Raw genomic sequence first — 24,929 nt, forward strand, 5'->3', positions numbered from 1 at the left:
TCCATTTTCAAACTTATTCATTTATGTACCAGTAGTTAGAAGTAGAAAAGTTCTAACAGAAACTGCAAAGCTCATCTACAGCTACACCACACTGGATACGCCCAATCTCATCTGATATTGGAAGCTAAGCAGTGTTGGTCCTGGTTAGTACTTGGATGGGAGACCACCAAGGAATACAAGGTGCTCTAGGTACTCTTATACTGCCAACACTGTTTTGTTGATGCATTCCATTTTCAAACTTATTCATTTATGTACCAGTAGTTAGAAGTAGAAAAGTTCTAACAGAAACCACAAAGCTGGTCAACAGCTACACCTCACTGGATACGCCCAATCTCCTCTGGTCTTGGAAGCTAAGCAGTGTTGGGCCTGGTTAGTACTTGAATGGGAGACCACCAGGGAATACAAGGTGTCTTAGGTATTTTTATACTGCCAACACCGTTCTGTTGATGCATTCTATTTTCAAACTTATTCATTTATGTACCAGTAGTTAGAAGTAGAAAAGTTCTAACAGAAACCGCAAAGCTCATATACAGCCACACCACACTGGATACGCCCAATCTCATCCGATCTTGGAAGTTAAGCAGTGTTGGGGCTGGTTAGTACTTGGATGGGAGACCACCTGGGAATACAAGGTGCTGTAGGTATTTTTATACTGCCAACACCGTTCTGTTGATGCATTCCATTTTCAAACTTATTCATTTATGTACCAGTAGTTAGAAGTAGAAAAGTTCTAACAGAAACCACAAAACTCATCTAGAGCCACACCACACTGGATGCGCCCAATCTCATCTGATCTTGGAAGCTATGCAGTGTTGGGCCTGGTTAGTACTTGGATGGGAGACCACCTGGGAATACAAGGTGCTATAGGTATTTTTATACTGCCAACACCGTTCTGTTGATGCATTCCATTTTCAAACTTATTCATTTATGTACCAGTACTTAGAAGAAGAAAAGTTCTAACAGAAACCACAAAGCTCATCTACAGCCACGCCACACTGGATACGCCCAATCTCATCTGATCTTGGAAGCTAAGCAGTGTTGGGCTTGGATGGGAGACCACCTGGGAATACAAGGTGCTGTAGGAATTTTTATACTGCCAACACCGTTCTGTTGATGCATTCCATTTTCAAACTTATTCATTTATGTACCAGTAGTTAGAAGTAGAAAAGTTCTAACAGAAACCATAAATATCATCTACAGCCACACCACACTGGATATGCTCAATCTCATCTGATCTTGGAAGCTAAGCAGTGTTGGGCCTGGTTAGTAATTAGAAGGGAGACCACCTAGGAATACAAGCTGCTGTAGGTATTTTTATACTGCCAACACCGTTCTGTTGATGCATTCCATTTTCAAATTTATTCATTTATGTACCAGTAGTTAGAAGTAGAAAAGTTCCAACAGAAACCACAAAGCTCATCTACATCCACACCACACTGGATACGCCCAATCTCATCTGATCTTGGAAGCTAAGCAGTGTTGGGATTGGTTAGTACTTGGTTGGGAGACCACCTGGGAATACAAGGAGCTGTAGGTATTTTTATACTGCCAACACCGTTCTGTTGATGCATTCCATTTTCAAACTTATTCATTTATGTACCAGTAGTTAGAAGTAGAAAAGTTCTAACAGAAACTACAAAGCTCATCTACAGCTACACCACACTGGATATGCCCAATCTCATCTGATATTGGAAGCTAAGCAGTGTTGGTCCTGGTTAGTACTTGGATGGGAGACCACCTAGGAATAAAAGGTGCTCTAGCTACTCTTATACTGCCAACACCATTCTGTTGATGCATTCCATTTTCAAACTTATTCATTTATGTACCAGTAGTTAGAAGTTGAAAAGTTCTAACAGAAACCACAAATAGCATCTACAGCCACACCGCACTGGATACGCTCAATCTCATCTGATCTTGGAAGCTAAGCAGTGTTGTGCCTGGTTAGCACTTGGATGGGAGACCACGTGGGAAAACAAGATGCTGTAGGTATTTTTATACTGCCAACACCGTTCTGTTGATGCATTCCATTTTCAAACCTATTCATTTATGTACCAGTAGTTAGAAGTAGAAAAGTTCTAACAGAAACCACAAAGCTCTTCTACAGCCACACCACACTGGATACGCCCAATCTCATCTGATCTTGGAAGCTAAACAGTGTTGGGCCTGGTTAGTACTTGGATGGGAGACCACCTGGGAATACAAGCTGCTGTAGGTATTTTTATACTGCCAACACCGTTCTGTTAATGCATTCAATTTTCAAACTTATTCATTTATGTACCAGTACTTAGAAGTAGAAAAGTTCTAACAGAAACCACAAAGCTCATCTATAGACACACCACACTGGATACGCCCAATCTCATCTGATCTTGAAAGCTAAGCAGTGTTGGGATTGGTTAGTACTTGGTTGGGAGACCACCTGGGAATACAAGGAGCTGTAGGTATTTTTATACTGCCAACACCGTTCTGTTGATGCATTCCATTTTCAAACTTATTCATTTATGTACCAGTAGTTAGAAGTAGAAAAGTTCTAACAGAAACTACAAAGCTCATCTACAGCTACACCACACTGGATACGCCCAATCTCATCTGATATTGGAAGCTAAGCAGTGTTGGTCCTGGTTAGTACTTGGATGGGAGACCACCTAGGAATACAAGGTGCTCTAGGTACTCTTATACTGCCAACACTGTTTTGTTGATGCATTCCATTTTCAAACTTATTCATTTATGTACCAGTAGTTAGAAGTAGAAAAGTTCTAACAGAAACCGCAAAGCTCATATACAGCCACACCACACTGGATACGCCCAATCTCATCCGATCTTGGAAGTTAAGCAGTGGTGGGGCTGGTTAGTACTTGGATGGGAGACCACCTGGGAATACAAGGTGCCGTAGGTATTTTTATACTGCCAACACCGTTCTGTTGATGCATTCCATTTTCAAACTTATTCATTTATGTACCAGTAGTTAGAAGTAGAAAAGTTCTAACATAAACCACAAAACTCATCTAGAGCCACACCACACTGGATGCGCCCAATCTCATCTGATCTTGGAAGCTATGCAGTGTTGGGCCTGGTTAGTACTTGGATGGGAGACCACCTGGGAATACAAGGTGCTATAGGTATTTTTATACTGCCAACACCGTTCTGTTGATGCATTCCATTTTCAAACTTATTCATTTATGTACCAGTACTTAGAAGAAGAAAAGTTCTAACAGAAACCACAAAGCTCATCTACAGCCACGCCACACTGGATACGCCCAATCTCATCTGATCTTGGAAGCTAAGCAGTGTTGGGCTTGGATGGGAGACCACCTGGGAATACAAGGTGCTGTAGGAATTTTTATACTGCCAACACCGTTCTGTTGATGCATTCCATTTTCAAACTTATTCATTTATGTACCAGTAGTTAGAAGTAGAAAAGTTCCAACAGAAACCACAAAGCTCATCTACATCCACACCACACTGGATACGCCCAATCTCATCTGATCTTGGAAGCTAAGCAGTGTTGGGCTTGGTTAGTACTTGGTTGGGAGACCACCTGGGAATACAAGGAGCTGTAGGTATTTTTATACTGCCAACACCGTTCTGTTGATGCATTCCATTTTCAAACTTATTCATTTATGTACCAGTAGTTAGAAGTAGAAAAGTTCTAACAGAAACTACAAAACTCATCTACAGCTTCACCACACTGGATACGCCCAATCTCATCTGATATTGGAAGCTAAGCAGTGTTGGTCCTGGTTAGTACTTGGATGGGAGACCACCTAGGAATAAAAGGTGCTCTAGCTACTCTTATACTGCCAACACCGTTCTGTTGATGCATTCCATTTTCAAACTTATTCATTTATGTACCAGTAGTTAGAAGTAGAAAAGTTCTAACAGAAACCACAAATATCATCTACAGCCACACTGCACTGGATACGCTCAATCTCATCTGATCTTGGAAGCTAAGCAGTGTTGTGCCTAGTTAGCACTTGGATGGGAGACCACGTGGGAAAACAAGATGCTGTAGGTATTTTTATACTGCCAACACCGTTCTGTTGATGCATTCCATTTTCAAACCTATTCATTTATGTACCAGTAGTTAGAAGTAGAAAAGATATAACAGAAACCACAAAGCTCATCTGCAGCCACACCACACTGGATACGCCCAATCTCATCTGATCTTGGAAGCTAAGCAGTGTTGGGCCTGGTTAGTAATTGGAAGGGAGACCACCTGGGCATAAAAGGTGCTGTAGGTATTTTTATACTGCCAACACCGTTCTGTTGATGCATTCCATTTTCAAACTTTTTCATTTATTTACCAGTAGTTAGAAGTAGAAAAGTTCTAACAGAAACCACAAATATCATCTACAGCCACACCGCACTGGATACGCTCAATCTCATCTGATCTTGGAAGCTAAGCAGTGTTGTGCCTGGTTAGCACTTGGATGGGAGACCACGTGGGAAAACAAGATGCTGTAGGTATTTTTATACTGCCAACACCGTTCTGTTGATGCATTCCATTTTCAAACCTATTCATTTATGTACCAGTAGTTAGAAGTAGAAAAGTTCTAACAGAAACCACAAAGCTCTTCTACAGCCACACCACACTGGATACGCCCAATCTCATCTGATCTTGGAAGCTAAGCAGTGTTGGGCCTGGTTAGTACTTGGATGGGAGACCACCTGGGAATACAAGCTGCTGTAGGTATTTTTATACTGCCAACACCGTTCTGTTAATGCATTCAATTTTCAAACTTATTCATTTATGTACCAGTACTTAGAAGTAGAAAAGTTCTAACAGAAACCACAAAGCTCATGTATAGACACACCACACTGGATACGCCCAATCTCATCTGATCTTGGAAGCTAAGCAGTGTTGGGATTGGTTAGTACTTGGTTGGGAGACCACCTGGGAATACAAGGAGCTGTAGGTATTTTTATACTGCCAACACCGTTCTGTTGATGCATTCCATTTTCAAACTTATTCATTTATGTACCAGTAGTTAGAAGTAGAAAAGTTCTAACAGAAACTACAAAGCTGGTCTACAGCTACACCACACTGGATACGCCCAATCTCCTCTGATCTTGGAAGCTAAGCAGTGTTGGGCCTGGTTAGTACTTGAATGGGAGACCACCTGGGAATACAAGGTGTCTTAGGTATTTTTATACTGCCAACACCGTTCTGTTGATGCATTCTATTTTCAAACTTATTCATTTATGTACCAGTAGTTAGAAGTAGAAAAGTTCTAACAGAAACCGCAAAGCTCATATACAGCCACACCACACTGGATACGCCCAATCTCATCTGATCTTGGAAGTTAAGCAGTGTTGGGGCTGGTTAGTACTTGGATGGGAGACCACCTGGGAATACAAGGTGCTGTAGGTATTTTTATACTGCCAACACCGTTCTGTTGATGCATTCCATTTTCAAACTTATTCATTTATGTACCAGTAGTTAGAAGTAGAAAAGTTCTAACAGAAACCACAAAACTCATCTAGAGCCACACCACACTGGATGCGCCCAATCTCATCTGATCTTGGAAGCTATGCAGTGTTGGGCCTGGTTAGTACTTGGATGGGAGACCACCTGGGAATACAAGGTGCTATAGGTATTTTTATACTGCCAACACCGTTCTGTTGATGCATTCCATTTTCAAACTTATTCATTTATGTACCAGTACTTAGAAGAAGAAAAGTTCTAACAGAAACCACAAAGCTCATCTACAGCCACGCCACACTGGATACGCCCAATCTCATCTGATCTTGGAAGCTAAGCAGTGTTGGGCTTGGATGGGAGACCACCTGGGAATACAAGGTGCTGTAGGAATTTTTATACTGCCAACACCGTTCTGTTGATGCATTCCATTTTCAAACTTATTCATTTATGTACCAGTAGTTAGAAGTAGAAAAGTTCTAACAGAAACCACAAATATCATCTACAGCCACACCACACTGGATATGCTCAATCTCATCTGATCTTGGAAGCTAAGCAGTGTTGGGCCTGGTTAGTAATTAGAAGGGAGACCACCTGGGAATACAAGGAGCTGTAGGTATTTTTATACTGCCAACACCGTTCTGTTGATGCATTCCATTTTCAAACTTATTCATTTATGTACCAGTAGTTAGAAGTAGAAAAGTTCTAACAGAAACTACAAAGCTCATCTACAGCTACACCACACTGGATACGCCCAATCTCATCTGATATTGGAAGCTAAGCAGTGTTGGTCCTGGTTAGTACTTGGATGGGAGACCACCTAGGAATAAAAGGTGCTCTAGCTACTCTTATACTGCCAACACCGTTCTGTTGATGCATTCCATTTTCAAACTTATTCATTTATGTACCAGTAGTTAGAAGTAGAAAAGTTCTAACAGAAACCACAAATATCATCTACAGCCACACCGCACTGGATACGCTCAATCTCATCTGATCTTGGAAGCTAAGCAGTGTTGTGCCTGGTTAGCACTTGGATGGGAGACCACGTGGGAAAACAAGATGCTGTAGGTATGTTTATACTGCCAACACCGTTCTGTTGATGCATTCCATTTTCAAACTTATTCATTTATGTACCAGTAGTTAGAAGTAGAAAAGTTCTAACAGAAACCACAAAGCTCTTCTACAGCCACACCACACTGGATACGCCCAATCTTATCTGATCTTGGAAGCTAAGCAGTGTTGGGCCTGGTTAGTACTTGGATGGGAGACCACCTAGGAATACAAGGTGCTGTAGGTGTTTTTATACTGCCAACACTGTTCTGTTGATGCATTCCATTTTCAAACTTATTCATTTATGTACCAGTAGTTAGAAGTAGAAAAGTTCCAACAGAAACCACGAAGCTCATCTACATCCACACCACACTGGATACGCCCAATCTCATCTGATCTTGGAAGCTAAGCGGTGTTGGGATTGGTTAGTACTTGGTTGGGAGACCACCTGGGAATACAAGGAGCTGTAGGTATTTTTATACTGCCAACACCGTTCTGTTGATGCATTCCATTTTCAAACTTATTCATTTATGTACCAGTAGTTAGAAGTAGAAAAGTTCTAACAGAAACTACAAAGCTCATCTACAGCTACACCACACTGGATACGCCCAATCTCATCTGATATTGGAAGCTAAGCAGTGTTGGTCCTGGTTAGTACTTGGATGGGAGACCACCTAGGAATAAAAGGTGCTCTAGCTACTCTTATACTGCCAACACCGTTCTGTTGATGCATTCCATTTTCAAACTTATTCATTTATGTACCAGTAGTTAGAAGTAGAAAAGTTCTAACAGAAACCACAAATATCATCTACAGCCACACCGCACTGGATACGCTCAATCTCATCTGATCTTGGAAGCTAAGCAGTGTTGTGCCTGGTTAGCACTTGGATGGGAGACCACGTGGGAAAACAAGATGCTGTAGGTATGTTTATACTGCCAACACCGTTCTGTTGATGCATTCCATTTTCAAACTTATTCATTTATGTACCAGTAGTTAGAAGTAGAAAAGTTCTAACAGAAACCACAAAGCTCTTCTACAGCCACACCACACTGGATACGCCCAATCTTATCTGATCTTGGAAGCTAAGCAGTGTTGGGCCTGGTTAGTACTTGGATGGGAGACCACCTAGGAATACAAGGTGCTGTAGGTGTTTTTATACTGCCAACACCGTTCTGTTGATGCATTCCATTTTCAAACTTATTCATTTATGTACCAGTAGTTAGATGTAGAAAAGATATAACAGAAACCACAAAGCTCATCTGCAGCCACACCACACTGGATACGCCCAATCTCATCTGATCTTGGAAGCTAAGCAGTGTTGGGTCTGGTTAGTAATTGGAAGGGAGACCACCTGGGAATAAAAGGTGCTGTAGGTATTTTTATACTGCCAACACCGTTCTGTTGATGCATTCCATTTTCAAACTTTTTCATTTATTTACCAGTAGTTAGAAGAAGAAAAGTACTAACAGAAACCACAAAGCTCATCTACAGCCACACCACACTGGATACGCCCAATCTCATCTGATCTTGGAAGCTAAGCAGTGTTGGGCCTGAATAGTACTTGGATGGGAGACCACCTGGGAATACAAGGTGCTGTAGGTATTTTTATACTGCCAACACCGTTCTGTTGATGCATTCCATTTTCAAACGTATTCATTTATGTACCAGTAGTTAGAAGTAGAAAAGTTCTAACAGAAACCACAAAGCTCATCAACATCCACACCACACTGGATACACCTAATCTCATCTGATCTTGGAAGCTAAGCAGTGTTGGGCCTGGTTAATACTTGGATGGGAGACCACCTGGGAATACAAGGTGCTGTAGGTATTTTTATACTGCCAACCCTGTTCTGTTGATGCATTCCATTTTCAAACTTATTCATTTATGTACCAGTAGTTAGAAGTAGAAAAGTTCTAACAGAAACCACAAAGTTGGTCTACAGCCACACCACAGTGGATATGCCTAATCTTATCAGATCTTGGAAACTGAGCAGTGTTGGGCCTGGTTAGTACTTGGATGGGAGACCACCTAGGAATACAAGGTGCTGTAGGTGTTTTTATACTGCCAACACCGTTCTGTTGATGCATTCCATTTTCAAACTTATTCATTTATGTACCAGTAGTTAGAAGTAGAAAAGTTCCAACAGAAACCACAAAGCTCATCTACATCCACACCACACTGGATACGCCCAATCTCATCTGATCTTGGAAACTAAGCAGTGTTGGGATTGGTTAGTACTTGGTTGGGAGACCACCTGGGAATACAAGGAGCTGTAGGTATTTTTATACTGCCAACACCGTTCTGTTGATGCATTCCATTTTCAAACTTATTCATTTATGTACCAGTAGTTAGAAGTAGAAAAGTTCTAACAGAAACTACAAAGCTCATCTACAGCTACACCACACTGGATACGCCCAATCTCATCTGATATTGGAAGCTAAGCAGTGTTGGTCCTGGTTATTACTTGGATGGGAGACCACCTAGGAATAAAAGGTGCTCTAGCGACTCTTATACTGCCAACACCGTTCTGTTGATGCATTCCATTTTCAAACTTATTCATTTATGTACCAGTAGTTAGAAGTAGAAAAGTTCTAACAGAAACCACAGATATCATCTACAGCCACACCGCACTGGATACGCTCAATCTCATCTGATCTTGGAAGCTAAGCAGTGTTGTGCCTGGTTAGCACTTGGATGGGAGACCACGTGGGAAAACAAGATGCTGTAGGTATTTTTATACTGCCAACACCGTTCTGTTGATGCATTCCATTTTCAAACCTATTCATTTATGTACCAGTAGTTAGAAGTAGAAAAGTTCTAACAGAAACCACAAAGCTCTTCTACAGCCACACCACACTGGATACGCCCAATCTTATCTGATCTTGGAAGTTAAGCAGTGTTGGGCCTGGTTAGTACTTGGATGGGAGACCACCTAGGAATACAAGGTGCTGTAGGTGTTTTTATACTGTCAACACCGTTCTGTTGATGCATTCCATTTTCAAACTTATTCATTTATGTACCAGTAGTTAGATGTAGAAAAGATATAACAGAAACCACAAAGCTCATCTGCAGCCACACCACACTGGATACGCCCAATCTCATCTGATCTTGGAAGCTAAGCAGTGTTGGGCCTGGTTAGTAATTGGAAGGGAGACCACCTGGGAATAAAAGGTGCTGTAGGTATTTTTATACTGCCAACACCGTTCTGTTGATGCATTCCATTTTCAAACTTTTTCATTTATTTACCAGTAGTTAGAAGAAGAAAAGTACTAACAGAAACCACAAAGCTCATCTACAGCCACACCACACTGGATACGCCCAATCTCATCTGATCTTGGAAGCTAAGCAGTGTTGGGCCTGGATAGTACTTGGATGGGAGACCACCTGGGAATACAAGATGCTGTAGGTATTTTTATACTGCCAACACCATTCTGTTGATGCATTCCATTTTCAAACTTATTCATTTATGTACCAGTAGTTAGAAGTAGAAAAGTTCTAACAGAAACCACAAAGCTCATCAACATCCACACCACACTGGATACACCCAATCTCATCTGATCTTGGAAGCTAAGCAGTGTTGGGCCTGGTTAATACTTGGATGGGAGACCACCTGGGAAAACAAGGTGCTGTAGGTATTTTTATACTGCCAACCCTGTTCTGTTGATGCATTCCATTTTCAAACTTATTCATTTATGTACCAGTAGTTAGAAGTAGAAAAGTTCTAACAGAAACCACAAAGTTGGTCTACAGCCACACCACAGTGGATATGCCCAATCTTATCAGATCTTTGGAAACTGAGCAGTGTTGGGCCTGGTTAGTACTTGGATGGGAGACCACCTGGGAATACAAGGTGCTGTAGGTATTTTTATACTGCCAACACCGTTCTGTTGATGCATTCCATTTTCAAACTTATTCATTTATGTACCAGTAGTTAGAAGTAGAAAAGTTCTAACAGAAACCACAAAGCTCTTCAACAGCCACACCACACTGGATACGCCCAATCTCATCTGATCTTGGAAGCTAAGCAGTGTTGGGCCTGGTTAGTAATTAGAAGGGAGACCACCTGGGAATAAAAGGTGCTGTAGGTATTTTTATACTGCCAACACCGTTCTGTTGATGCATTCCATTTTCAAACTTTTTCATTTATTTACCAGTAGTTAGAAGTAGAAAAGTTCTAACAGAAACTACAAAGCTCATCTACAGCCACACCACACTGGATACGCCCAATCTCATCTGATCTTGGAAGCTAAGCAGTGTTGGGCCTGGATAGTACTTGGATGGGAGACCACCTGGGAATACAAGCTGCTGTAGGTATTTTTATACTGCCAACCCTGTTCTGTTGATGCATTCCATTTTCAAACTTATTCATTTATGTACCAGTAGTTAGAAGTAGAAAAGTTCTAACAGAAACCACAAAGCTCATCTACAGCCACACCACACTGGATACGCCCAATCTCATCTGATCTTGGAAGCTAAGTAGTGTTGGGCCTGGATAGTACTTGGGTGGGAGACCACCTGGGAATACAAGCTGCTGTAGGTATTTTTATACTGCCAACACCGTTCTGTTGATGCATTCCATTTTCAAACTTATTCATTTATGTACCAGTAGTTAGAAGTAGAAAAGTTCTAACAGAAACCACAAAGCTCATCTACATCCACACCACACTGGATACGCCCAATCTCATCTGATCTTGGAAGCTAAGCAGTGTTGGGATTGGTTAGTACTTGGTTGGGAGACCACCTGGGAATACAAGGAGCTGTAGGTATTTTTATACTGCCAACACCGTTCTGTTGATGCATTCCATTTTCAAACTTATTCATTTATGTACCAGTAGTTAGAAGTAGAAAAGTTCTAACAGAAACTACAAATATCATCTACAGCCACACCGCACTGGATACGCTCAATCTCATCTGATCTTGGAAACTGAGCAGTGTTGGGCCTGGTTAGTACTTGGATGGGAAACCACCTGGGAATACAAGGTGCTGTAGGTATTTTTATACTGCCATCTCCATTCTGTTGATGCATTCCATTTTCAAACTTATTCATTTATGTACCAGTAGTTAGAAGTAGAAAAGTTCTAACAGAAACCACAAATATCATCTACAGCCACACCGCACTGGATACGCTCAATCTCATCTGATCTTGGAAACTGAGCAGTGTTGGGCCTGGTTAGTACTTGGATGGGAGACCACCTGGAAAAACAAGATGCTGTAGGTGTTTTTATACTGCCAACACCGTTCTGTTGATGCATTCCATTTTCAAACTTATTCATTTATGTACCAGTAGTTAGAAGTAGAAAAGTTCTAACAGAAACCACAAAGCTCATCTGCAGCCACACCACACTGGATACGCCCAATCTCATCTGATTTTGGAAGCTAAGCAGTGTTGGGCCTGGTTAGTAATTGGAAGAGAGACCACCTGGGAATAAAAGGTGCTGTGGGTATTTTTATACTGCCAACACCGTTCTGTTGATGCATTCCATTTACAAACTTATTTATTTATGTACCAGTAGTTAGTAGTAGAAAAGTTCTAACAGAAACCACAAAGCTCATCTACAGCCACACCATACTGGATACGCCCAATCTCATCTGATCTTAGAAACTAAGCAGTGTTGGGCCTGATTAGTACTTTGATGGGAAACCACCTGGGAATACAAGGTGCTGTAGGTATTTTTATACTGCCAACACCGTTCTGTTGATGCATTCCATTTTCAAACTTTTTCATTTATTTACCAGTAGTTAGAAGTAGAAAAGTTCTAACAGAAACCACAAAGCACATCTACAGCCACACCACACTGGATACGCCCAATCTCATCTGATCTTGGAAGCTAAGCAGTGTTGCGCCTGGTTAGCACTTGGATGGGAGACTACCTGGGAACACAAGCTGCTGTAGGTATTTTTATACTGCCAACACCGTTCTGTTGATGCATTCCATTTTCAAACTTATTCATTTATGTACCAGTAGTTAGAAGTAGAAAAGTTCTAACAGAAACCACAAATCTCATCTACATCCACACCACACTGGATACGCCCAATCTCATCTGATCTTGGAGGCTAAGCAGTGTTGGGCCTGGTTAGTACTTGGGTGGGAGACCACCTGGGAATACAAGGTGCTGTAGGTGTTTTTATACTGCCAACCCTGTTCTGTTGATGCATTCCATTTTCAAACTTATTCATTTATGTAGCAGTACTTAGAAGTAGAAAAGTTCTAACAGAAACCACAAAGCTGGTCTACAGCCACACCACAGTGGATATGCCCAATCTCATCTGATCTTGGAAACTGAGCAATGTTGGGCCTGGTTAGTACTTGGATGGGAGACCACCTGGGAATACAAGGTGCTGTAGGTATTTTTATACTGCCAACACCGTTCTGTTGATGCATTCCATTTACAAACTTATTTATTTATGTACCCGTAGTTAGTAGTAGAAAAGTTCTAACAGAAACCACAAAGCTCATCTACAGCCACACCACACTGGATACGCCCAATCTCATCTGATCTTGGAAACTAAGCAGTGTTGGGCCTGGTTAGTACTTGGATGGGAAACCACCTGGGAATACAAGGTGCTGTAGGTATTTTTATACTGCCATCTCCATTCTGTTGATGCATTCCATTTTCAAACTTATTCATTTATGTACCAGTAGTTAGAAGTAGAAAAGTTCTAACAGAAACCACAAAGCTCATCTACAGCCACACTACACTGGATACGCCCAATCTCATCTGATCTTGGAAGCTAAGCAGTGTTGGGCCTGGTTAGTACTTGGATGGGAGACCACCTGGGTATACAAGGTGCTGTAGGTATTTTTATACTGCCAACACCGTTCTGTTGATGCATTCCATTTTCAAACTTTTTCATTTATTTACCAGTAGTTAGAAGTAGAAAAGTTCTAACAGAAACCACAAAGCACATCTACAGCCACACCACACTGGATACGCCCAATCTCATCTGATCTTGGAAGCTAAGCAGTGTTGCGCCTGGTTAGCACTTGGACGGGAGACCACCTGGGAATACAAGCTGCTGTAGGTATTTTTATACTGCCAACACCGTTCTGTTGATGCATTCCATTTTCAAACTTATTCATTTATGTACCAGTAGTTAGAAGTAGAAAAGTTCTAACAGAAACCAAAAATCTCATCTACATCCACACCACACTGGATATGCCCAATCACATCTGATCTTGGAGGCTAAGCAGTGTTGGGCCTGGTTAGCACTTGGATGGGAGACCACCTGGGAATACAAGGTGCTGTAGGTGTTTTTATACTGCCAACCCTGTTCTGTTGATGCATTCCATTTTCAAACGTATTCATTTATGTACCAGTACTTAGAAGTAGAAAAGTTCTAACAGAAACCACAAAGCTGGTCTACAGCCACACCACAGTGGATATGCCCAATCTCATCTGATCTTGGAAATTGAGCAGTGTTGGGCCTGGTTAGTACTTGGATGGGAGACCACCTGGGAATACAAGGTGCTGTAGGTATTTTTATACTGCCAACACCGTTCTGTTGATGCATTCCATTTACAAACTTATTTATTTATGTACCCGTAGTTAGTAGTAGAAAAGTTCTAACAGAAACCACAAAGCTCATCTACAGCCACACCACACTGGATACGCCCAATCTCATCTGATCTTGGAAACTAAGCAGTGTTGGGCCTGGTTAGTACTTGGATGGGAAACCACCTGGGAATACAAGGTGCTGTAGGTATTTTTATACTGCCAACTCCATTCTGTTGATGCATTCCATTTTCAAACTTATTCATTTATGTACCAGTAGTTAGAAGTAGAAAAGTTCTAACAGAAACCACAAAGCTCATCTACAGCCACACTACACTGGATACGCCCAATCTCATCTGATCTTGGAAGCTAAGCAGTGTTGGGCCTGGTTAGTACTTGGATGGGAGACCACCTGGGTATACAAGGTGCTGTAGGTATTTTTATACTGCCAACACCGTTCTGTTGATGCATTCCATTTTCAAACTTATTCATTTATGTACCAGTAGTTAGAAGTAGAAAAGTTCTAACAGAAACAACAAAGCTCATCTACAGCCACACCACACTGGATACACCCAATCTCATCCGATCTTGGAAACTAAGCAGTATTGGGCCTGGTTAGTACTTGGATGGGAGACCACCTGGGAATACAAGGTGCTGTAGGTATTTTTATACTGCCAACACCGTTCCAGTTTTACTGGTAAATAAATGAAAAAGTTTGAAAATGGAATGCATCAACATGATCAGACAGGATGGCAGATTAAAAAAATTGTCCTCAAACAGCACATGATGCAAAGAAAAATAGAGGTGCAATGAGGTAGCTGTGTGAATAAGCTAAACGAACCAAGTGGCCGACACAAACACCTGGCCCATCTAGGAGTGGCACTTCAGTGTCAGACAGGATGGCACTTCAAAAAATAGTCCCCAAACAGCACATGATGCAAAGAAAAATCAAAGAAAAAAGAGGTGCAAGATGGAATTGTCCTTGGGCCCTCCCACCCACCCTTATGTTGTATAAACAGGACATGCACACTTTAACAAACCCATCATTTCAGCGACAGGGTCTGCCACATGACTGTGACTGAAATGACTGGTTGGTTTGGGCCCCCACCAAAAAAGAAGCAATCAATCTCTCCTTGCACAAACTGGCTCTACAGAGGCAAGATGTCCACCTCCTCCTCATCGTCCGATTCCTCACCCCTTTCACTGTGTACGTCCCCCTCCTCACAGATTATTAATTCGCCCCCACTGGAATCCACCATCTCAGGTCCCTGTGTACTTTCTGGAGGCAATTGCTGGTGCATGTCTCCATGGAGGAATTGATTATAATTCATTTTGATGAACATCATCTTCTCCACATTTTCTGGAAGTAAGCTCATACGCCGATTGCTGACAAGGTGAGCGGCTGCACTAAACACTCTTTCGGAGTACACACTGGAGGGGGGGCAGCTTAGGTAAAATAAAGCCAGTTTGTGCAAGGGCCTCCAAATTGCCTCTTTTTCCTGCCAGTATACGTACGGACTCTCTGATGTGCTTACTTGGATGCAGTCACTCATATAATCCTCCACCGTTCTTTCAATGGTGACAGAATCATATGCAGTGACAGTAGACGACATGTCAGTAATCGTTGGCAGGTCCTTCAGTCCGGACCAGATGTCAGCACTCGCTCCAGACTGCCCTTCATCACCGCCAGCGGGTGGGCTCGGAATTCTTAGCCTTTTCCTCGCAGCCCCAGTTGCGGGAGAATGTGAAGGAGGAGCTGTTAACGGGTCACGTTCCGCTTGACTTGACAATTTTCTCACCAGCAGGTATTTGAACCTCTGCAGACTTGTGTCTGCCGGAAAGAGAGATACAACGTAGGTTTTAAATCTAGGATCGAGCACGGTGGCCAAAATGTAGTGCTCTGATTTCAACAGATTGACCACCCGTGAATCCTGGTTGAGCGAATTAAGGGCTCCATCCACAAGTCCCACATGCCTAGCGGAATAGCTCTGTTTTAGCTCCTCCTTCAATGTCTCCAGCTTCTTCTGCAAAAGCCTGATGAGGGGAATGACCTGACTCAGGCTTTCAGTGTCTGAACTGACTTCACGTGTGGCAAGTTCAAAGGGTTGCAGAACCTTGCACAATGTTGAAATCATTCTCCACTGCGCTTGAGTCAGGTGCATTCCACCTCCTTTGCCTATATCGTAGGCAGATGTATAGGCTTGAATGGCCTTTTGCTGCTCCTCCATCCTCTGAAGCATTTAGAGGGTTGAATTCCACCTCGTTACCACCTCTTGCTTCAGATGATGGCAGGGCAGGTTCAGGACTGTTTGCTGGTGCTCCAGTCTTCAGCACGCGGTGGCTGAATGCCGAAAGTGGCCCGCAATTCTTCGGGCCACCGACAGCATCTCTTGCACGCCCCTGTCGTTTTTTAAATAATTCTGCACCACCAAATTCAATGTATGTGCAAAACATGGGACGTGCTGGAATTTGCCCAGATGTAATGCACGCACAATATTGCTGGCGTTGTCCGATATCACAAATCCCCAGGAGAGTCCAATTGGGGTAAGCCATTCTGCGATGATGTTCCTCAGTTTCCGTAAGAGGTTGTCAGCTGTGTGCCTCTTATGGAAAGCGGTGATACAAAGCGTAGCCTGCCTAGGAACGAGTTGGCGTTTGCGAGATGCTGCTTCTGGTTCCGCCGCTGCTGTTCTTGCTGCGGGAGGCAATACATCTACCCAGTGGGCTGTCACAGTCATATAGTCCTGAGTCTGCCCTGCTCAACTTGTCCACATGTCCGTGGTTAAGTGGACATTGGGTACAACTGCATTTTTTAGGACACTGGTGACTCTTTTTCTGAGGTCTGTGTACATTTTCGGTATCGCCTGCCTAGAGAAATGGAACCTAGATGGTATTTGGTACTGGGGACACAGTACCTCAATCAAGTCTCTAGTTGCCTGTGAATTCACGGTGGATACCGGACACATGTTTCTCACCGCCCAGGCTGCAAAGGCCTGAGTTATCCGCTTTGCAGCAGGATGACTGCTGTGATATTTCATCTTGCTCGCAAAGGACTATTGGACAGTCAATTGCTTACTGGAAGAAGTACAAGTGGTCTTCCGACTTCCCCTCTGGAATGCCGATCGACTCCCAGCAGCAACAACAGCAGCTCCAGCAGCAGTAGGCGTTACACTCAAGGATGCATCGGAGGAATCCCAGGCAGGAGAGGACTCATCAGACTTGACAGTGACATGGCCTGCAGGACTATTGGCTTTCCTGTGTAAGGAGGAAATTGACACTGAGGGAGTTGGTGGTGTGGTTTGCAGGAGCTTGGTTACAAGAGGAAGGGATTTAGTGGTCAGTGGACTGCTTCCGCTGTCATCCAAGGTTTTTGAACTTGTCACTGACTTCTGATGAATGCGGTCCAGGTGACGTATAAGGGAGGATGCTCCTAGGTGGTTAACGTCCTTACCCCTACTTATTACAGCTTGACAAATGCAACACACGGCTTGACACCAGTTGTCCGCATTTCTGTTGAAATAATTCCACACCGAAGAGGTGATTTTTTTTTGTATTTTGACCAGGCATGTCAATGGCCATATTCGTCCCATGGACAACAGGTGTCTCCCTGGGTGCCTGACTTAAACAAACCACCTCAGTGACCTCACCATCAGAATCCTCCTTGTCAATTTCCTCCCCAGTGCCAGCAACACCCATATCTTCATCCTGGTGTACTTCAACAGTGACATCTTCAATTTGACTATCAGGAACTGGACTGTGGGTGCTCCTTCCAGCAATTGCAGGGGACGTGCAAATGGTGGAAGGCGCAACCTCTTCCCGTCCAGTGTTGGGAAGGTCAGGCATCGCAACCGACACAATTGGACTCTCCTTGGGGATTTGTGATTTAGAAGAACGCACAGTTCTTTGCTGTGCTTTTGCCATCTTAACTCTTTAAAGTTTTCTAGCAGGAGGATGACTGCTTCCATCCTCAGGTAAAGCTGAACCACTAGCCTTGAACATAGGCCAGGGCCTCAGCCGTTCCTTGCCACTCCATGTCGTAAATGGCACATTGGCAAGTTTACGCTTCTCCTCAGACAATTTTGATTTAGATTTTTGGGTCATTTTACTGAGATTTATTTTTTGGATTTTACATGCTCTCTACTATGACATTGTGCATCGGCCTTGGCAGACAACGTTGATGGCATTTCATCGTCTCGGCGATGACTAGTGGCAGCAGCTTCAGCACGAGGTGGAAGTGGATCTTGATCTTTCCCTATTTTACCCTCCACATTTTTGTTCTCCATTTTTTAATGTGTGGAATTATATGCCAGTAATAGATCAACGTATAATACTGGTGGTCACTGGTCAGCAAAACTCTGCACTGTACTCCTCCTATATAACATACTGGTGGTCCCCAGTCCCCACAATAAAGCAGTGTGAGCACAGATATATGCAGCACACTGAGCACAGATATGGAGCGTTTTTCAGGCAGAGAACGTATAATACTGGTGGTCACTGGTCAGCAAAACTCTGCACTGTACTCCTCCTATATAATATACTGGTGGTCCCCAGTCCCCACAATAAAGCAGTGTGAGCACAGATATATGCAGCAAACTGAGCACAGATATGAAGCGTTTTTCAGGCAGAGAACGTATAATACTGGTGGTCACTGGTCAGCAAAACTCTGCACTGTACTCCTCCTATATAATATACTGGTGGTCCCCAGTCCCCACAATAAAGCAGTGTGAGCACAGATATATGCAGCACACTGAGCACAGATATGGAGCGTTTTTCAGGCAGAGAACGTATAATACTGGTGGTCACTGGTCAGCAAAACTCTGCACTGTACTCCTCCTATATAATATACTGGTGGTCCCCAGTCCCCACAATAAAGCAGTGTGAGCACAGATATATGCAGCACACTGAGCACAGATATGGAGCGTTTTTCAGGCAGAGAACGTATAATACTGGTGGTCACTGGTCACTGGTCAGCAAAACTCTGCACTGTACTCCTCCTATATAATACTGGTGGTCCCCAGTCCCCACAATAAAGCAGTGTGAGCACAGATATATGCAGCACACTAAGCACAGATATGGAGCGTTTTTCAGGCAGAGAACGTATAATACTGGTGGTCACTGGTCAGCAAAACTCTGCACTGTACTCCTCCTATATAATATACTGGTGGTCCCCAGTCCCCACAATAAAGCAGTGTGAGCACAAATATATGCAGCACACTGAGCACAGATGTGGAGCGTTTTTCAGGCAGAGAACGTATAATACTGGTGGTCACTGGTCAGCAAAACTCTGCACTGTACTCCTCCGATATAATATACTGGTGGTCCCCAGTCCCCACAATAAAGCAGTGTGAGCACAGATATGGAGCGTTTTTCAGGCAGAGAACGTATAATACTGGTGGTCACTGGTCAGCAAAACTCTGCACTGTACACCTCCTATATAATATACTGGTGGTCCCTAGTCCCCACAATAAAGCAGTGTGAGCACAGATATATGCAGCACACTGAGCACAGATATGGAGCGTTTTTCAGGCAGCGAACGTATAATACTGGTGGTCACTGGTCACTGGTCAGCAAAACTCTGCACTGTACTTCTCCTATATAATACTGGTGGTCCCCAGTCCCCACAATAAAGCAGTGTGAGCACAGATATATGCAGCACACTGAGCACAGATATGGAGTATTTTTCAGGCAGAGAACGTATAATACTGGTGGTCACTGGTCAGCAAAACTCTGCACTGTACTCCTCCTCATATGTAATAAACTGGTGGTCCCCAGTCCCCACAATAAAGCAGTGTGAGCACAGATATATGCAGCACACTGAGCACAGATTTGGAGCGTTTTTCAGGCAGAGAACATATAATACTGGTGGTCACTGGTCAGCAAAACTCTGCACTGTATTCCTCCTATATAATATACTGGTGGTCCCCAGTCCCCACAATAAAGCAGTGTGAGCACAGATATATGCAGCACACTGAGCACAGATATGGAGCGTTTTTTCAGGCAGAGAACGTATAATACTGGTGGTCACTGGTCAGCAAAACTCTGCACTGTACTCCTCCTATATAATATACTGGTGGTCCCCAGTCCCCACAATAAAGCAGTGTGAGCACAGATATGGAGCGTTTTTCAGGCAGAGAACGTATAATACTGGTGGTCACTGGTCACCAAAATCTGCACTGTACTCCTCCTATATAATATACTGGTGGTCCCTAGTCCCCACAATAAAGCAGTGTGAGCACAGATATATGCAGCACACTGAGCACAGATATGGAGCGTTTTTCAGGCAGAGAACGTATAATACTGGTGGTCACTTTTCACTGGTCAGCAAAACTCTGCACTGTACTTCTCCTATATAATACTGGTGGTCCCCAGTCCCCACAATAAAGCAGTGTGAGCACAGATATATGCAGCACACTGAGCACAGATATGGAGCGTTTTTCAGGCAGAGAACGTATAATACTGGTGGTCACTGGTCAGCAAAACTCTGCGCTGTACTCCTTCTATATAATATTCTGGTGGTCCCCAGTCCCCACAATAAAGCAGTGTGAGCACAGATATATGCAGCACACTGAGCACAGATATGGAGCGTTTTTCAGGCAGAGAACGTATAATACTGGTGGTCACTGGTCAGCAAAACTCTGCACTGTACTCCTCCTATATAATATACTGGTGGTCCCCAGTCCCCACAATAAAGCAGTGTGAGCACAGATATATGCAGCACACTGAGCACAGATATGAAGTGTTTTTCAGGCAGAGAACGTATAATACTGGTGGTCACTGGTCACTGGTCAGCAAAACTCTGCACTGTACTCCTCCTATATAATACTGGTGGTCCCCAGTCCCCACAATAAAGCAGTGTGAGCACAGATATATGCAGCACACTGAGCACAGATATGGAGCGTTTTTCAGGCAGAGAACGTATAATACTGGTGGTCACTGGTCAGCAAAACTCTGCACTGTACTCCTCCTATATAATATACTGGTGGTCCCCAGTCCCCACAATAAAGCAGTGTGAGCACAGATATATGCAGCACACTGAGCACAGATATGGAGCGTTTTTCAGGCAGAGAACGTATAATACTGGTGGTCACTGGTCACTGGTCAGCAAAACTCTGCACTGTACTCCTCCTATATAATACTGGTGGTCCCCAGTCCCCACAATAAAGCAGTGTGAGCACAGATATATGCAGCACACTGAGCACAGATATGGAGCGTTTTTCAGGCAGAGAACGTATAATACTGGTGGTTACTGGTCACTGGTCAGCAAAACTCTGCACTGTACTTCTCCTATATAATATACTGGTGGTCCCCAGTCTCCACAATAAAGCAGTGTGAGCACCGATATATGCAGCACACTGAGCACAGATATAGAGCGTTTTTCAGGCAGAGAACATATAATACTGGTGGTCACTGGTCAGCAAAACTCTGCACTGTACTCCTCCTATAATACTGCTGGTCCCCAGAATAAAGATATTTGCTGCCCCCTGAAACAAAGTGATAGGACGCCAGCCACGTCCTCTCACTATCGTTTCCAAGGCACGAGTGAAAAATGGCGGCGACACTCGGCTCCTTATATAGAATCCGAATCTCACGAGAATCCGACAGCGGGATGATGACGTTCTGGCGCGCTCGGGTTAACCGAGCAAGGCAGGAAGATTCAAATCTGCCTCGGAACCGTGTAAAATGGGTGAAGTTCGGTGGGGTTCGGATTCCGAGGATCCGAACCCGCTCATCACTAGTTTTAATGTCTTTGAGGTTATCTTCAGTGGGTTTTTAGCCGTTCTTTTTTCTGCCACCATATTCGGTTAATATTATATGCTAATTTAATATTTTCTTTTACAGGTTTTTTTAGTGGTTAGGGTTACAATAAATAGCTAACAATTTTCTGCCAAATTCAAGTCTCCGTGTCTTTATTCTTAGTATAAGGGTATAGGATGTTTTTACTGTTCGAATGGAGGCACACACAAGCCATTAGGAGGTTTAGAACTGTATCCTCTGAGGCAGATGGCATCTTCAGTTGGTAATCACGTTTCATGTAGGGGATCCCATCGTCCAGAAGATGCCTGTTTGTGTAGGAATATTAACAAGGTCAGCATCATGCAACAGCGGTTCAACAAGACTCACATCCTATCCCCTGTGTCACATCCTGTCCCCTGTGTCACATCCTGCCCCCTGCATCTCTCAGCCACACCATCATCTCCCTCTCGTGTCATCTCTCAGCACACCATCACCTCCCCCTGCATCATCTCTCAGCACACCATCACCTCTCCCTGCGCCGTCATTCAGCACACCATCACCTCCCAGTGCCGTTTCTAGCGGCGGGCGAGCCGTGCAACCGCACGGGGCGCCCGCCGCGGCACTTTGTGACTCCTTATCTCCTCTCCCCGAGCGCTCCTGCTGAGCGCTCCTGCTCGGGGGGCGGAGTTTCGCGGAATGACGCGTTTGCGTTGTGACGTCACGACGCAAACGCGTCATTCCGCGAAACTCCGCCCCCCGAGCAGGAGCGCTCGGGGAGAGGAGATAAGGAGATACGCATGGAAGGAGGAGGCGGCCGGCGCGAGGGACGTGAGGCGGCGGGACCGAAGAGCGGGAAGATGTAAGTATCCTCTCTCTCTTTCTCCCTCTTCCTCCCCCCCCACTTGAAACCTGCCTGCCGCACTGTGTAAAATGGGGACACCTGCATATGGGGTTGCCTGCTGCACTGTATAAAATGGGGACACCTGCACATGGGGTTGCCTGCCGCACTGTAAAAATGGGGACACCTGCATATGGGGTTGCCTGCCGCACTGTATAAAATGGGGACACCTGCCTATGGGGATGCCTGCCGCACTGTATAAAATGGGGACACCTGCCTATGGGGTTGCCTGCCGCACTGTATAAAATGGGGACACCAGCCTATGGGGTTGCCTTCCGCACTGTATAAAATGGGGACACCTGCCTATGGGGTTGCCTGCCGCACTGTATAAAATGGGGACACCTGCCTATGGGGATGCCTGCCGCACTGTATAAAATGGGGACACCTGCCTATGGGGTTGCCTGCCGCACTGTATAAAATGGGGACACCAGCCTATGGGGTTGCCTTCCGCACTGTATAAAATGGGGACACCTGCCTATGGGGTTGCCTGCCGCACTGTATAAAATGGGGACACCTGCCTATGGGGTTGCCTGCCGCACTGTGTCAAATGGGGACACCTGCCTGCCGCACTGTGTAAAATGGGAACACCTGCCTGCCGCACTGTGTAAAATGGGGACACCTGCCTGCCGGACTGTGTAAAATGGGGACACCTGCCTGCCGCACTGTGTAAAATGGGGATACCTGCCTGCCGCACTGTGTAAAATGGGGGCACCTGCCTGCGTACTGTGTAAAATGGTGATATCTGCCTGCCGCACTGTGTAAAATGGGGATACCTGCCTACCGTACTGTGTAAAATGGGGATACCTGCCTACCGTACTGTGTAAAATGGGGATACCTGCCTACCGCACTTTGTAAAATGGGGACACCTGCCTGCCGCGCTGTGTAAAATGGGGACACCTGCCTGTCGCGCTGTGTAATATGGGGACACTTGCCTGCTGTAATGTGTAAAAAGGGGACTTTTTTTATTTTTATTTTTTTTCCCCTGTGGTGGGTGTGATGATATCAGACGAGGCTGCGCCCATTTTAATGAGACCACACCCATTTTAATCAGGCCACACACCCTTGTCGGGAGCGCGCGCGCCTTCGGCGCGCGCATGCTTTTTCTTTTTGCGGCTATATGGGGGGGGGGGCGCATTTTTAAATCTCGCACTGGGAGCCAAATTGTCTAGAAACGGCCCTGTCACCTCCCCCTGCATCATCATTCAGCAGACCATCACCTCCCCCCGCATCATCATTCAGCAGACCATCACCTCCCCCTGCATCATCATTCAGCAGAACATCACCTCTCCCTGTGTCGTCATTCAGCACACCATCACCTCCCCCTGCATCATCATTCAGCAGACCATCACCTCCCCCTGCATCATCATTCAGCACACCATCACCTCCTCCTGAATCATCATTCAGCAGACCATCACCTCCCCCTGCATCATCATTCAGCAGACCATCACCTCTCCCTGCGTCGTCATTCAGCAGACCATCACCTCTCCCTGCATCATCATTCAGCAGACCATCACCTCTCCCTGCGTCGTCATTCAGCACACCATCACCTCCCCCTGCATCATCATTCAGCAGACCATCACCTCTCCCTGCGTCGTCATTCAGCACACCATCACCTCCCCCTGCATCATCATTCAGCAGACCATCACCTCCCCCTGCATCATCTCTCAGCACACCATCACCTCTCCCTGCGCCGTCATTCAGCACACCATCACCTCTCCCTGCGCCGTCATTCAGCAGACCATCACCTCCCCCTGCATCATCATTCAGCAGACCATCACCTCCCCCTGCATCATCTCTCAGCACACCATCACCTCTCCCTGCGCCGTCATTCAGCACACCATCACCTCCCCCTGCATCATCATTCAGCAGACCATCACCTCCCCCTGCATCATCATTCAGCAGACCATCACCTCCCCCTGCATCATCATTCAGCACACCATCACCTCCCCCTGCATCATCATTCAGCACACCATCACCTCCCCCTGCATCATCATTCAGCACACCATCACCTCCTCCTGCGTCGTCATTCAGCAGACCATCACCTCTCCCTGCGTCGTCATTCAGCACACCATCACCTCCCCCTGCATCATCATTCAGCAGACCATCACCTCCCCCTGCATCATCATTCAGCACACCATCACCTCCTCCTGAATCATCATTCAGCAGACCATCACCTCTCCCTGCGTCGTCATTCAGCAGACCATCACCTCTCCCTGCATCATCATTCAGCAGACCATCACCTCTCCCTGCGTCGTCATTCAGCACACCATCACCTCCCCCTGCATCATCATTCAGCAGACCATCACCTCTCCCTGCGTCGTCATTCAGCACACCAT

At 44.7% G+C, this 24,929-nt stretch overlaps 10 non-coding genes and 52 pseudogenes across 10 annotated transcripts; all 62 read left to right on the forward strand.

The window, feature by feature from the left end:
* The first annotated feature begins 73 nt into the window (after positions 1–73).
* On the forward strand, positions 74–192 carry LOC134896277 (5S ribosomal RNA; annotated as a pseudogene).
* A 107-nt stretch (positions 193–299) lies between these two features.
* Positions 300–418, forward strand: LOC134898077 (5S ribosomal RNA; annotated as a pseudogene).
* A 107-nt stretch (positions 419–525) lies between these two features.
* Positions 526–644, forward strand: LOC134886341 (5S ribosomal RNA). Its single transcript, XR_010170427.1, has one exon. It is a non-coding gene; the product is annotated as a 5S ribosomal RNA (ribosomal RNA).
* Positions 645–751: 107 nt separating this feature from the next.
* Positions 752–870, forward strand: LOC134889588 (5S ribosomal RNA; annotated as a pseudogene).
* Positions 871–1,192: 322 nt separating this feature from the next.
* On the forward strand, positions 1,193–1,311 carry LOC134896373 (5S ribosomal RNA; annotated as a pseudogene).
* A 107-nt stretch (positions 1,312–1,418) lies between these two features.
* On the forward strand, positions 1,419–1,537 carry LOC134893975 (5S ribosomal RNA; annotated as a pseudogene).
* A 107-nt stretch (positions 1,538–1,644) lies between these two features.
* On the forward strand, positions 1,645–1,763 carry LOC134897446 (5S ribosomal RNA; annotated as a pseudogene).
* A 107-nt stretch (positions 1,764–1,870) lies between these two features.
* On the forward strand, positions 1,871–1,989 carry LOC134895983 (5S ribosomal RNA; annotated as a pseudogene).
* Positions 1,990–2,096: 107 nt separating this feature from the next.
* Positions 2,097–2,215, forward strand: LOC134888442 (5S ribosomal RNA; annotated as a pseudogene).
* Positions 2,216–2,322: 107 nt separating this feature from the next.
* Positions 2,323–2,441, forward strand: LOC134895992 (5S ribosomal RNA; annotated as a pseudogene).
* Positions 2,442–2,548: 107 nt separating this feature from the next.
* On the forward strand, positions 2,549–2,667 carry LOC134895532 (5S ribosomal RNA; annotated as a pseudogene).
* Positions 2,668–2,774: 107 nt separating this feature from the next.
* Positions 2,775–2,893, forward strand: LOC134893002 (5S ribosomal RNA; annotated as a pseudogene).
* A 107-nt stretch (positions 2,894–3,000) lies between these two features.
* On the forward strand, positions 3,001–3,119 carry LOC134889589 (5S ribosomal RNA; annotated as a pseudogene).
* A 322-nt stretch (positions 3,120–3,441) lies between these two features.
* Positions 3,442–3,560, forward strand: LOC134888296 (5S ribosomal RNA; annotated as a pseudogene).
* A 107-nt stretch (positions 3,561–3,667) lies between these two features.
* LOC134897652 (5S ribosomal RNA) lies at positions 3,668–3,786 on the forward strand (annotated as a pseudogene).
* A 107-nt stretch (positions 3,787–3,893) lies between these two features.
* LOC134896938 (5S ribosomal RNA) lies at positions 3,894–4,012 on the forward strand (annotated as a pseudogene).
* Positions 4,013–4,119: 107 nt separating this feature from the next.
* LOC134895031 (5S ribosomal RNA) lies at positions 4,120–4,238 on the forward strand (annotated as a pseudogene).
* A 107-nt stretch (positions 4,239–4,345) lies between these two features.
* On the forward strand, positions 4,346–4,464 carry LOC134895984 (5S ribosomal RNA; annotated as a pseudogene).
* Positions 4,465–4,571: 107 nt separating this feature from the next.
* On the forward strand, positions 4,572–4,690 carry LOC134885962 (5S ribosomal RNA). The gene has a single exon (XR_010170062.1). It is a non-coding gene; the product is annotated as a 5S ribosomal RNA (ribosomal RNA).
* Positions 4,691–4,797: 107 nt separating this feature from the next.
* On the forward strand, positions 4,798–4,916 carry LOC134896287 (5S ribosomal RNA; annotated as a pseudogene).
* A 107-nt stretch (positions 4,917–5,023) lies between these two features.
* Positions 5,024–5,142, forward strand: LOC134895938 (5S ribosomal RNA; annotated as a pseudogene).
* A 107-nt stretch (positions 5,143–5,249) lies between these two features.
* Positions 5,250–5,368, forward strand: LOC134887567 (5S ribosomal RNA; annotated as a pseudogene).
* Positions 5,369–5,475: 107 nt separating this feature from the next.
* LOC134889590 (5S ribosomal RNA) lies at positions 5,476–5,594 on the forward strand (annotated as a pseudogene).
* A 322-nt stretch (positions 5,595–5,916) lies between these two features.
* LOC134894648 (5S ribosomal RNA) lies at positions 5,917–6,035 on the forward strand (annotated as a pseudogene).
* A 107-nt stretch (positions 6,036–6,142) lies between these two features.
* On the forward strand, positions 6,143–6,261 carry LOC134896884 (5S ribosomal RNA; annotated as a pseudogene).
* A 107-nt stretch (positions 6,262–6,368) lies between these two features.
* LOC134895985 (5S ribosomal RNA) lies at positions 6,369–6,487 on the forward strand (annotated as a pseudogene).
* Positions 6,488–6,594: 107 nt separating this feature from the next.
* LOC134889192 (5S ribosomal RNA) lies at positions 6,595–6,713 on the forward strand (annotated as a pseudogene).
* Positions 6,714–6,820: 107 nt separating this feature from the next.
* Positions 6,821–6,939, forward strand: LOC134894575 (5S ribosomal RNA; annotated as a pseudogene).
* Positions 6,940–7,046: 107 nt separating this feature from the next.
* LOC134896885 (5S ribosomal RNA) lies at positions 7,047–7,165 on the forward strand (annotated as a pseudogene).
* A 107-nt stretch (positions 7,166–7,272) lies between these two features.
* LOC134895986 (5S ribosomal RNA) lies at positions 7,273–7,391 on the forward strand (annotated as a pseudogene).
* A 107-nt stretch (positions 7,392–7,498) lies between these two features.
* On the forward strand, positions 7,499–7,617 carry LOC134889193 (5S ribosomal RNA; annotated as a pseudogene).
* A 107-nt stretch (positions 7,618–7,724) lies between these two features.
* Positions 7,725–7,843, forward strand: LOC134894465 (5S ribosomal RNA; annotated as a pseudogene).
* Positions 7,844–7,950: 107 nt separating this feature from the next.
* On the forward strand, positions 7,951–8,069 carry LOC135060307 (5S ribosomal RNA). Its single transcript, XR_010246696.1, has one exon. It is a non-coding gene; the product is annotated as a 5S ribosomal RNA (ribosomal RNA).
* Positions 8,070–8,176: 107 nt separating this feature from the next.
* Positions 8,177–8,295, forward strand: LOC134891466 (5S ribosomal RNA; annotated as a pseudogene).
* Positions 8,296–8,402: 107 nt separating this feature from the next.
* LOC134896690 (5S ribosomal RNA) lies at positions 8,403–8,521 on the forward strand (annotated as a pseudogene).
* A 107-nt stretch (positions 8,522–8,628) lies between these two features.
* LOC134895890 (5S ribosomal RNA) lies at positions 8,629–8,747 on the forward strand (annotated as a pseudogene).
* Positions 8,748–8,854: 107 nt separating this feature from the next.
* Positions 8,855–8,973, forward strand: LOC134898402 (5S ribosomal RNA; annotated as a pseudogene).
* A 107-nt stretch (positions 8,974–9,080) lies between these two features.
* On the forward strand, positions 9,081–9,199 carry LOC134895988 (5S ribosomal RNA; annotated as a pseudogene).
* Positions 9,200–9,306: 107 nt separating this feature from the next.
* LOC134887188 (5S ribosomal RNA) lies at positions 9,307–9,425 on the forward strand (annotated as a pseudogene).
* A 107-nt stretch (positions 9,426–9,532) lies between these two features.
* Positions 9,533–9,651, forward strand: LOC134892439 (5S ribosomal RNA; annotated as a pseudogene).
* A 107-nt stretch (positions 9,652–9,758) lies between these two features.
* Positions 9,759–9,877, forward strand: LOC135068943 (5S ribosomal RNA). The gene has a single exon (XR_010255134.1). It is a non-coding gene; the product is annotated as a 5S ribosomal RNA (ribosomal RNA).
* Positions 9,878–9,984: 107 nt separating this feature from the next.
* Positions 9,985–10,103, forward strand: LOC134889124 (5S ribosomal RNA; annotated as a pseudogene).
* A 107-nt stretch (positions 10,104–10,210) lies between these two features.
* Positions 10,211–10,330, forward strand: LOC134897244 (5S ribosomal RNA; annotated as a pseudogene).
* A 107-nt stretch (positions 10,331–10,437) lies between these two features.
* On the forward strand, positions 10,438–10,556 carry LOC134894850 (5S ribosomal RNA; annotated as a pseudogene).
* Positions 10,557–10,663: 107 nt separating this feature from the next.
* Positions 10,664–10,782, forward strand: LOC135069991 (5S ribosomal RNA). Its single transcript, XR_010256168.1, has one exon. It is a non-coding gene; the product is annotated as a 5S ribosomal RNA (ribosomal RNA).
* A 107-nt stretch (positions 10,783–10,889) lies between these two features.
* Positions 10,890–11,008, forward strand: LOC134888477 (5S ribosomal RNA; annotated as a pseudogene).
* A 107-nt stretch (positions 11,009–11,115) lies between these two features.
* LOC134893976 (5S ribosomal RNA) lies at positions 11,116–11,234 on the forward strand (annotated as a pseudogene).
* A 107-nt stretch (positions 11,235–11,341) lies between these two features.
* On the forward strand, positions 11,342–11,460 carry LOC134893244 (5S ribosomal RNA; annotated as a pseudogene).
* A 107-nt stretch (positions 11,461–11,567) lies between these two features.
* LOC134896431 (5S ribosomal RNA) lies at positions 11,568–11,686 on the forward strand (annotated as a pseudogene).
* A 107-nt stretch (positions 11,687–11,793) lies between these two features.
* Positions 11,794–11,912, forward strand: LOC134897054 (5S ribosomal RNA; annotated as a pseudogene).
* A 107-nt stretch (positions 11,913–12,019) lies between these two features.
* Positions 12,020–12,138, forward strand: LOC134893728 (5S ribosomal RNA; annotated as a pseudogene).
* Positions 12,139–12,245: 107 nt separating this feature from the next.
* On the forward strand, positions 12,246–12,364 carry LOC134896338 (5S ribosomal RNA; annotated as a pseudogene).
* A 107-nt stretch (positions 12,365–12,471) lies between these two features.
* LOC134889121 (5S ribosomal RNA) lies at positions 12,472–12,590 on the forward strand (annotated as a pseudogene).
* Positions 12,591–12,697: 107 nt separating this feature from the next.
* LOC134891762 (5S ribosomal RNA) lies at positions 12,698–12,816 on the forward strand (annotated as a pseudogene).
* Positions 12,817–12,923: 107 nt separating this feature from the next.
* LOC135071055 (5S ribosomal RNA) lies at positions 12,924–13,042 on the forward strand. Its single transcript, XR_010257197.1, has one exon. It is a non-coding gene; the product is annotated as a 5S ribosomal RNA (ribosomal RNA).
* Positions 13,043–13,149: 107 nt separating this feature from the next.
* On the forward strand, positions 13,150–13,268 carry LOC134885147 (5S ribosomal RNA). The gene has a single exon (XR_010169271.1). It is a non-coding gene; the product is annotated as a 5S ribosomal RNA (ribosomal RNA).
* Positions 13,269–13,375: 107 nt separating this feature from the next.
* On the forward strand, positions 13,376–13,494 carry LOC134896184 (5S ribosomal RNA; annotated as a pseudogene).
* Positions 13,495–13,601: 107 nt separating this feature from the next.
* LOC134895492 (5S ribosomal RNA) lies at positions 13,602–13,720 on the forward strand (annotated as a pseudogene).
* A 107-nt stretch (positions 13,721–13,827) lies between these two features.
* LOC134890887 (5S ribosomal RNA) lies at positions 13,828–13,946 on the forward strand (annotated as a pseudogene).
* Positions 13,947–14,053: 107 nt separating this feature from the next.
* Positions 14,054–14,172, forward strand: LOC135071056 (5S ribosomal RNA). Its single transcript, XR_010257198.1, has one exon. It is a non-coding gene; the product is annotated as a 5S ribosomal RNA (ribosomal RNA).
* Positions 14,173–14,279: 107 nt separating this feature from the next.
* LOC134885149 (5S ribosomal RNA) lies at positions 14,280–14,398 on the forward strand. The gene has a single exon (XR_010169273.1). It is a non-coding gene; the product is annotated as a 5S ribosomal RNA (ribosomal RNA).
* Positions 14,399–14,505: 107 nt separating this feature from the next.
* On the forward strand, positions 14,506–14,624 carry LOC135070451 (5S ribosomal RNA). The gene has a single exon (XR_010256617.1). It is a non-coding gene; the product is annotated as a 5S ribosomal RNA (ribosomal RNA).
* Positions 14,625–24,929: the final 10,305 nt, after the last annotated feature.

The sequence above is a fragment of the Pseudophryne corroboree genome, chromosome 3, assembly GCF_028390025.1.
Source record: "Pseudophryne corroboree isolate aPseCor3 chromosome 3, aPseCor3.hap2, whole genome shotgun sequence".
Taxonomy (NCBI): Eukaryota; Metazoa; Chordata; class Amphibia; order Anura; family Myobatrachidae; genus Pseudophryne; species Pseudophryne corroboree.